General features: G+C 47.1%; 1 pseudogene; it reads left to right on the top strand.

Annotated features, from left to right (window-relative positions):
• Window positions 1-5,740: 5,740 nt before the first annotated feature.
• On the top strand, window positions 5,741-7,019 carry LOC144773920 (uncharacterized; annotated as a pseudogene).
• Window positions 7,020-10,454: the final 3,435 nt, after the last annotated feature.

Genomic DNA, 10,454 nt, shown 5'->3' on the forward strand with positions numbered 1-10,454 from the left:
AACGATGCACTGAAATTGATTGGAGGTCAAGGTTGTTACTTCATAGTCACTTGCAAGGATTGAGAATGCAGCAGAACTGTTTAGCTAGTCTAGAAGCTTCCACTAACACCCAAGGGGAGGGTAATACACAAACCAGGAGCCACACGTCCATCAAGCAGGGACCCATAATTACAAGTTGGTGAAACTGAACTGGGACATTTCATAAAGCAATGATTCCAAAATTACTTCTTGGGCTGTTCGCTGGGACTGGGTCTGTTTGGGCCTGTAGATTTAGATGCCTGCTTAGATGAAATTGCTCTCCACACATGCGGACATTTCTACAAACCGGTGTATAATTTGACTTGCTGTAATGGGTCAAAGTGTATTGTAGTGGAACTGCAATCATTTTGCAGGTTCGAGCCAGCCAGAAACTACTGGATGCAGACTGTATCGGGACATCCCTACAAGCCTAGCAGCATAGATCTATGTATGCTTCCAGTGTGGCAGAGGTCACGCCTTGGTGAGACAGGAATGCTCCTGGAAGCCTTGCAGTGGTGTGCGACAAATCGAATCAACGAAAGCAGCTCAGACATCAGCTACATTTGTGTAAGCCACCCTTTCTGCTAAATCTCCTAGAGCATTTTAGGCTAAGGGCAGGCTGATGGCCTTTTTCTTGGAATTTGGAAAAACTGACCTTTAGCTTCTTTGTCTTGAAGATTTATAGAAAGGGCTTACAGAAATACCGACGGACTGAAGTATACAGACTTGAATATTCTGTGAAAGAGGTGCTGCTGCAGAATTGATTCTAGTTTCAACCATGCTCCTTTCTAATTCTATATATATTCACGGGGTTGGCAGAGGCCCTTTCTTCTGGTGGAGGACGACCTGCCTGACTGAAAGATTCCCGATTTCCTGGTGAGGATCTCTGTGACCAAAAAATGCATCCACTTATGCAGTGGATGCATTTGTGCTACAGCTGAATGCTGACCTGGCTGCTTTGTTGATGTGGCCCAAACTGCATTCTCGTTTAATTTTTTGAAAAAACATTCAAAGTAGGGGTTTATTTGTGAGAAGCAAACAAAAAATTTCCTTGATGCTCAGAAAGTTTTCTCTTTGCGTGCCTAGCCTTTTCTTTCTTTTCCTTTTCTGCCTGGGTTTGCCAAACCTCACCAGACAGTCCCAGGCTAGAACAAGCATTTGCAATGTAATAGGTCTAGCATTTCTTAAAGTTAGAGTTGTTGGCTTTGAAAATACGAATTGTTCTACTTTTGCTTTTTTTATTTGCAGTGGTGTGTTTATATTTGAATAGCGTTATTGCCATTGGTATGACCTTGCCGTGCTGGTGAACGAGTCAATGGGAAATAGGTTATAAGGGAGGGGAGATAGTAAAATGGTGCGTTAAAAAAAATGTAACAACATTCGGGAAAAAGCAAACACTTAAACAGTTATAGGGAATGCAAGATCAAGTAAAGGATGTGAAAACTAAGCAGGAACAACATGGCTGCCACTGGCCTCGCAGACTGCAGTGATGTGCCGTTGGCAATGGAAAGGCCCAGGGAGATGCAGCTCCGAAGCTGCCATCAAAATATGTAGTGCCAAGTCTCTTATGGGTTCATAGTCCTATTTTACTAATGTTTTTGGCTAAATTTGTGGTGTTCATTTTGGAGCCATAGTTTAATTCCTTTGCAGCTAAAAGGGCCACTTCAGAGATGATGTTATACAGTTAGGGATAACACCAAACAAGTGGTCCCATAAACGCCACTCCTAGACTTGGGGGCAAAGAGGTGCTTCTCTCACTCAATACAAAAAGGCACTTCAACTGAAGTGGGGGTTTCTGCACTGGACTATGAAAGCATTTGTGTTTTTCCCTAGACACATAAAGATGATATGGCCATGTTATACAGGCCCTGAAGCAAGAATGAGGATTAATGGGCAGGTGGCACAAGTAGTTAATATACATAGGAGGGAGAGGCAGGGTCTCCACTTCTTCCTCCTCTACTGTTTTCGCTGAGATGAAAACCCCAGGCTTAAAGAAAATGTAATACCCTCATTATCAATGGGAAGTGACTAGGACCAGATAATTATAAATTAACTATGTTCACTGATGATGTACTGGTTACGGCAATTTATCAAATAAACTCAATCCCAGCGCTCCTTAGAGAGCTAGATCAAAACAAAATATTAGGATTAAAAATTAATATGACCAAGTTAAAGTCATTAAATTTAATTGTTTCCACCACCACCCTTGAGATTTTGAAAACCACTACATCGTTTTGATGGAAGGAGGAATCAATCAAATAATTGGCAATAAGCAGAAAATTGGCGGGGAACTATTTTGTCTTAGTAATATTACAAGAAAGAATTTACTAGGTGGCACAGCCTTCAAACATCATGGCGTGGATGTGTAGCTACAGTCAAATGGACAGTTTTGCGTAAGGCGTTTTTTTATGGCAGCACTCAAAAATAGAAAAAATCATGTATGTTGTTCACTGGAAGAGGTAAAAAGCTTAGGGTAGCCCATTTTAAATCGTCCAACATCCTAATTGTGCTGGGGTGGAAGTTCAGGATCTTTTGACACACTGTAGGCTGCACAACTTAGATATATGTTGGACTGGTGAAAAGCGGGATCTGAGAAACAAATGATGTCACATAGACCACATTATGGCAGGTGTGCTCACTATGGATCGCAATAGGTCTCCCATTTGCGAGATTTTAAGCTATTGGCAATATAAATAACAATGCCTTTTATTTATTTTTTAAAAACCAACAAATAAGTTAAAAAGCATTGCCTTTTAGAATGCCAATAGCTTAAACACTCTGTAATGCGAGACCTATTGCATTTTAAATGCTTGTTTTTGTCATTTTTGTATAGCGCAAACTCAACCCTAGGGTATTGGAGGGCTTTACATGAGCACCAGTTACATTACTGAAGGACACATTCATTTTCATTAGGCACCAGTAGATTAAGTGATTTGTCCAGAATCCCAGGATGTTGAGCCGACGCAGAGACTCGAACCTGGTTCCCCACCTTCAAAGTCGGCGGCTGTGGCTGTTACGCCGCAGCAGTATGACTTGATGACGGTGGACGCTGTGCATTAGCCTTGCCTTTCTTAATACTCTGAAAATAGTTTCCCTCCACGAAGTTCTTTGGAGAGCTGTGCCACCAACATTGTATCAATCGTCACCTTTGCACCATAACTCCAACTGAACATCTGATGCTTCCGCTTCCTATCCTGAGGTTTCACGTAGCTGCAGATTTTGTGCATCAGCTAGCTAAGCCATTGCCTACAAGTGTCCCTTGTCAGCACAGTTTATTTAGCAGAAGACACGCTTTCCTGTGTGTACCACTTTGCCTACTCAGAAGGCAATAAAGAATGCCGAGTGCATCAGCCATCAAACGTTTCACCTACACATGCATCACATCATTCATGACAGCTCCCCAAGCACTTCACCGGCTGCCTGTGACAGCTTTTAAACATTGCAGGCTGACACACATTGTGGTCCCATCTGTTAACAGGCTCCCCATAGTGTCAATTTACTGCCCGGTAAGTCAGCCCTTTGCATGATGCGCAGTGGCAGACGCATTGGGCTTTGTTTACTGTTTGGGGAGGGGAGAGCCTGTGTTGCTGAGCTTTTGTCCCAGCCCTAAATGTTGCTTCCACCCTTCCTAACCCAGCCCTCACTGCGCACGCACACATCACCTTCTGCCAGTCGCTATTTTACATGGGCAACATCCTGTAATTCTAATGGCAGCCGCACACCAAGGGATTCTCGGCAGACAGGTGGCATGTTCTTGCGTTGGGTTGTCTTGGTTGGGAGATTTTGGGTTATTAGAGTAGCCTATGTGGAAAGAACATTGGTGTCAGCAGTTGTAATATGCAGGGTGCTCCTGCCCTGACATGATATATATGTAGCAACACTGAATAAAAGAATGAAGCGACTAAGACTGAGAGAGAGACGCTTATATACATACCATTGTTGAGTTTGGTTTGTAGAGCGTATGTTTTACAGTAGGAAGCCAGGATTTTATTTTCACGTATGCTGAACAGAGGGGTTCATTAATTGCGTTGCAATGTGGCTGGTGTGCTTAACCATGGAGTCAAGAAAAAATGAGTGAGAGACTTATTTCTGTATGCTCATATGGGAGTGAATGACTGTGCTTTTAGTGAGGTCCTCTATTAGGAAACAGCCAGGTCCTTATTGCCGTCATGATTCACAGATGGTCTTGAGTGTGTCTTATCTTTGTAAGGAAAACGTTCCAGAATTGTGCTCCCTGCACGGAGTACAAAGTTTCACAAATGTGCATCCTCTTAAGGGAGAGGCATTACGTGGGGGTTCTATTTTTTTATGTATCACAGAACATTTGTGGTCCCGGTTCATGATTCTCCCTGTGGGCAATCCATAGTGCTTTAGAGGATGAACACTTAGTCACAGGGAGCCGGTGAAGTGCTCGTGGTGTGCTGCTGCGCGCTCCCGCAAGTTGGATGCCGCCACAAGCACAAGTGCAGTGCTTGAAAAAGTGAAGAGCGACGACTAAAGGCCTTCCTACGCAGCACATGCACGCTGCGTAGGCAAGACCTAAAAATCAATGAATGTATGACGTTGCAGCTGTATGGTGGCCTGGTCATTGGGTCAAATGTTTCTGACAGTTGAGCAAACTGAAGCTCTGCCATTGTAAGCCTTATCATTTCCCCAACCCTAAACGGGCTAAGTTTGGTGGAGTAGAAGCCCTACACATTTCTGACAGAACTCCCACTCCACCAAACCCTAAATGACCTCCTTAGTTGTGTTTCATTGGATCTTTCGTTGATTCACGAGCTTCAATGCTTCCCCATTGATAAGACTGGAACCCGATGTAATTAATGTTCAATAGCAGTGTAGCTACAAAAAACAATATTGAAAAAGCCATAGACAAAATACAACATATTCACCTCATATTATGACCTGAAGGCTGGCCAATCAGAGGGACAGACACCCATCTCAGACAGACTTCGACTGCCAGAATTTTCACTGCACATCAGTGTGGTGGCATATCTCAGGAGCTCTGCTCCAGCAGTTTCTTCAAGAATCTTAACACTTTTGGAAGAAATTCTGCCAGAAAATAATGTTTTCTTCGATTGAGGAGTTTGCAGCTGGCCACGTCGCATGCAGGGCGACATAAGGGGACAGCATCTTAGTGTTGCTCCCCTGCTATGAAGGTAACTGAGCACACTGTAGGTAGAGAGAGTTGATCGCCCCTCTATTTTATTGCCCTGGGCATCAGGAGGGCAGGAATAACGCCAAGTGGTCATGTAAGAGGTAATTTTTCAGGACCGGGCAACTTTGGCAAGTTTTCAGTGCTTAATCAAGAATAAATTTCAGAAGGGCGTGAGCCCATTATGAAAGGCAGTGATGCCATTTCTTGTATTTCACCATGTCTTTAGGGTGGTTTAGTCAAAGTGAGCTTCAGAAGGGCGCAAGCCCATTATGAATTAGAGACTGTTACTACTGTTCCAATGCTGTACTTGTTGAAGGGCATAAGCCTATTATGCAACCGCTCACAGTCAATAACCCTGGTGACAAATTTCTTTGCACAAAAATGGTAAAGCTGTCCTCTCTCAATGCGGGAAGCCAAAGGTTGGGCTACTTTTCATGGCCATGGGGCAGGCAAAGGGTCTGGAGTGGGCATGGAAGATGCTAGTGGCACAGAAGGTGCAGCAAAAGTCCGCAACACTCACAACGACAGACACTGATGGGACACAGCCACCCGACACTGGCCTTGATGTCCGAAGCCGGCAAAGTGGCGTTCAGCCTGCCAAAAAGAAAAGATGGGCAAGAGCCATTGTCGAGGGTAAACTGAAGAAAGACAGTGTTGATCAGGAATTCACCGAATGTCCTTCAACTTCCCAACAGGAGAGCTGAACAAAGAGGGGCAGAAAGGACAGTGAAGAACAAGACACTGTTGCTGGGAACGGCGTTCCCCCTCACAGGGGAAGACATGACCCACTGCGTAAAATTCTGACTGCAAAGAGGCAGACCAACCAACCCGCCCAGAAAGTGGCCTCCGGCCTAACCCAAGGAGCATCAGGTCAGGTGCTGCAAGGAGGACTGGGTAAGATGATGGAAGCAGTGGGCATCTTCATAGCCTCAGCAAAGGTGTTGGTTGGGTGAGGCATGGAGGAACAGGATCTCAGCTGCAAGCAAGAAGGCGCAAGTCAGGTGTGGGGGCAGGACGGCAGCCCACCTCTAGAGGTGCAGGGTGAGTCTTCCTCTTTGTTGACTGAGGGTACTGACACTGGTCCTGCAGACATTGCCACATGTGGGACCATCTAGGGAGCTTTGGTGAGGCCTGATACTCCCTTGCTGACAGGAAGGTCATCCTTGGCATGGAGAGTTCCCAAAGGTGCTAGGGAGAGAATATGGAACAGGAAATTAATAGACCTATTCTCACTGCTTACATTTGCCAAGGATGGTGCAGACATAAGTGTCAAGTAAAGATGTGGATAAACAAGAGGAATATTAAACCAGAGGATACTAGACAACTGGTTAGAGGCATTTGCCATGTTAATCACAGTAATCATGGAGAAGTTCCCTGAGCAAGGTCTGTCCCTCTGCAAGTATAACCGGGTAATTTATGAGGAATATAAGTGTAATGGGGCACTTGTTGGCTGACCTATGACAGAGAGTTCAGACAGAAGATGGAGCAGGCACCCGAGATGTTGTGGAACTGTCTTGAAGTCGAATTCTGGGTGCAGTACATTGGTAAGGGCGCAGAGACAAAAGGGTATCCCTTTCATCAAGCACTAACAGACAAAACCATACAGATTTAAACATAGGTTTCGGCAATCCTTTCGGGGCAGGGGCACGCAAAGGGGCCTATCATAATAGGACCCACAACTCATGCAGGCTATACAGTAATGGGGCATGCTATTGGGGCAACCAGTTAGAAATTCACTCACAGCTGCTCCAGGTGTGCCGGATGGCACCCAGCAGTTAATTGCAACAAAGGAAGTAAGTCAGATAAACCAATAGGTGCTAGCGCCAGTGCAAAGCAGCTCTAACAGTCCTTGGTCACAACACTATGGGGCCTATTATGATTGCGGTTTTTCCGCATCCTCCGGGCCGGCGGAAGCCACCGCCGGCCCGGAGGATGCGGAAAAACCGCAGCAGACCCATCAAAGACCCACCACCACATTAGGATGGCTGGTGGGTCCTGGTTTCTGTCCGCAGCTTTTCCGCCGCGGTTGGCTTACAACCGCGGCGGCAAAAGCTCTAATATGGTGGCGGTGTCTCTCAGACACCGCCCGCCATGTTAGGAAGGGCTTTAAAAAATGCTTTTCCGCAGCGGGTTTTCCGCCGTGGAAAAGCATGTGTAACTTCACTGCGGGGGCCCGTTGCGGGCCCCCTAGGTGAAGGGTGTGTGGGGGGTGCACATGGGGGGTACCTATGGTACCCCCCTGCATTTGTATGCAGAAATCCGTGCGGTGCCTGCCGCTTTCTGCATACAAATGCAATGTATGCATTTTTACCATTGCGGCGGATGCAGCTTGAAGCCCTACCCGCCGCAATGGTAAAAATAGAGGATGTGACCGCCAGGGTGGCGGTCACATCCTAATTGCACAAGAGGGAACTCCGCAGGCAATGCGGAGGTTCCCTCCTGCTCTATGGTGGCGGACGGACTCAGGTCCGTCCGCCATCATAATCGGCCCCTTTGTTAGCACCATCTCCCATATCCTTTAGTATCTTGGCCCATATTCTTAAAAACTACCCTAAATCAGCATAACGTGAACTGCTGTTCAAATGTTTTAGTAAGGGCTTTAGGATTCTAAATTCTGGACCCACAGTTACAATTAAAGTCAATAATTTATTCTCAGCCATGGAGCCAATGGGGGTGGTCCAGGAGAAGTTGGAGAAGGAGTGCCAGTTGAGAAGGGTGGCTGGAACATTTGCCCTGCCATGCCTTCCACATTTCATTGTGTCTCCTCTGGGAATTGTGCTTAAAAAAGAGCAAGGCAAGCACAGGATAAGTCCCCATCGCTCTTACTCCAAAGGGTTGTCATTGAAGGATTACCTGGAAGAAGGAGCGTGCTTGGTTTGTTACGCTTCTTTTGACGAGGCAGTCTACCAGGTTCGGGCAGCGGGAAAGGGTGCTCTTATGGCAAAAGCTCATACTGAGTCCGTTTTCCATCTCCTCCCAGTCCATCCTTATACTTTTCACATCCTAGGGATGGCCAGTATTTCTACAATAAATGCATGCCCATTGACTGTGCGGTGTCATGTTCCCTGTTCAAAACTTTCGCATGCTTCCTGGAGTGGGCATTGAGGCAGAGCGACCCCACAGGAACTTCATTGCACTACCTAGATGACTACCTCTTCATCGGTAATGCAGGTTCCAGTGAGTGCAGCGAAACCCCTTCATGCATTTCAGCACCTCAGTCAATCATTGGAGTGCCCTTAGCACCAGAGAAGACTCGGAAACCAGTCATGTGTTTGACATTCTTGGGCATTGAAATTGATTCTACTCCAGGATCATGTTCTTGTCAGAAAACATGGCTGAAGTGCAGGCCATTAATTGCCAGTCTAGGAGTTGCCCGGTCTTAGTGGGCCTATTGAGGGAGTTGGTAATGGTTGTGTGTTAGGAAATGTGGCCTTTCGCGTGAGCCATGTCCAAGGAATGAAGAATGTAGCCACTGATGCTCTCTCATTTTCTTTTTTTATAAACAAATTTTATTGTGTCGAAGATCTGAAAGACTGTGTCAAATATTGGGGTTGTGTCCTATAAGTTGGCCGGGTAGGACAACATTTAATGCTAGACAAAAGGAAAGACCCGGTCACTGTTTTGATCTGCCTATGTTTTATTTAGCGCAGAGTCACACCCTAAGGTACTTAATCCTTGGATGTTTTGAATTTTCAATTGGTTACAAATTACAGTAAATTTTTTTCTGCAAGTTTGAGCCAAAAGTCTGAGGTTGCTTTGTCGTGCACAGAGCATATATTTACAAAACTATAACATTAAACACATTGGAAAATTATAAATAAATACTTTTTTTTCAATATATACAACACATTTAACACAAACAATGATTATTAGCTTCAAAATTGTACCCTGCTAAATGATTTCACCAGGTTTTGAGAGGAACTATTTTGAGTTTAGTATAAACCTGGTATTTATAATTTTCCAATGTGTTTAATGTTATAGTTTTGTAAATATATGCTCTGTGCACGACAAAGCAACCTCAGACTTTTGGCTCAAACTTGCAGAAAAAAATGTACTGTAATTTGTAACCAATTGAAAATTCAAAACATCCAAGGATTAAGTACCTTAGGGTGTGACTCTGCGCTAAATAAAACATAGGCAGATCAAAACAGTGACCGGGTCTTTCCTTTTGTCTAGCAAGATCTGAAAGAGACACGTTAGTGATAGATTCCTTACCTTAGAATATCCCCAGGCGTTAGACTGGATCTGGAAATGTTTGCGTAGCAGTACCCTTGCGCGTTGGTAGGCGTCGTCTGCGGCTCCGCGTCTGTCGTCGGCGCCGTGATGACGTCGTCGGAGTACTTAGACGCCGCCTCCGCGTGCTGACGTCAGTTCTTCTTTCTTCCGCGCCAGCAGCGAAGATCCGGAAAAAGTGGTACCTTAGTCACTTTTTGACTAAAACTTTTTGATCATTCTTTTTCGAAGCCTTCGACTCCGAACGGTGCCGGTAGGGATGCCAGGTTTTAAGCCCTGTGAGGATTGAGACCGGCTGATGTCGGTCACCGACCCTCACCGTCGGTGTCTCCACTGTCTCGGCGTCGACCACGACGACAAGACCTGTTCCGACTGCCGGGCCTTGACTTCGAAGGCTAGACGGGAGCGGTCCCGTAAGCGTCTCGAACTCCGGCAGTCGGCCCCGCGCCTAGAGAGGTCCCGGTCCGGACGGAGGTCGAGGGACCGGTCGCGGGAGCGGAGCCATCATAGCTCCGGGAGTCGACATCACTCCTCAGGGTCGAAGTCGTCAGGTAAGCACAAGAAGTCGAAGAGACATCATCGCTCTTCCGACTCCCCCCGACGCTCGCGCGACGCAGCCGGGGGTTCAGGTGGAACCGCCCACGCGGCTCTGTCGGAGTCGCAGGCGCCGCGTCCGGCCTCATACCATCGTGTCCCTGGGCCTAACGTGACGCCGGAGGAGATCGAGCGGTTCCTCATGGCCATGAGGTCCCTCTCTCCTCCGACGGGCTCCGCGGCGCCTTCGGGCCCAGCGGACCCGTCTGGGGGTCCTAGCGGGTCGGGGGCTTCGGCCCCGACGCCGTCGGGTGCTTCCGCTCCGACGCCACCGGCGCCTTCGGGCCCGGCGCCGCAGGGCCCCGCTGGATCCGGCTCCGGATCCGAGTTGTCGCCGGCGGACTAAACGACCTCCCCGGCGCCGACTCCACAGGTGTCACCCCCGGCGCCGTCCTCGGGCGGCGCTGTCTCCGACGCCTCCCTCGACCCGGTTCCGGCGCCGGAGCGGCAC

Source organism: Lissotriton helveticus, chromosome 8 (assembly GCF_964261635.1).
Source record: "Lissotriton helveticus chromosome 8, aLisHel1.1, whole genome shotgun sequence".
In the NCBI taxonomy this organism is placed as follows: Eukaryota; Metazoa; Chordata; class Amphibia; order Caudata; family Salamandridae; genus Lissotriton; species Lissotriton helveticus.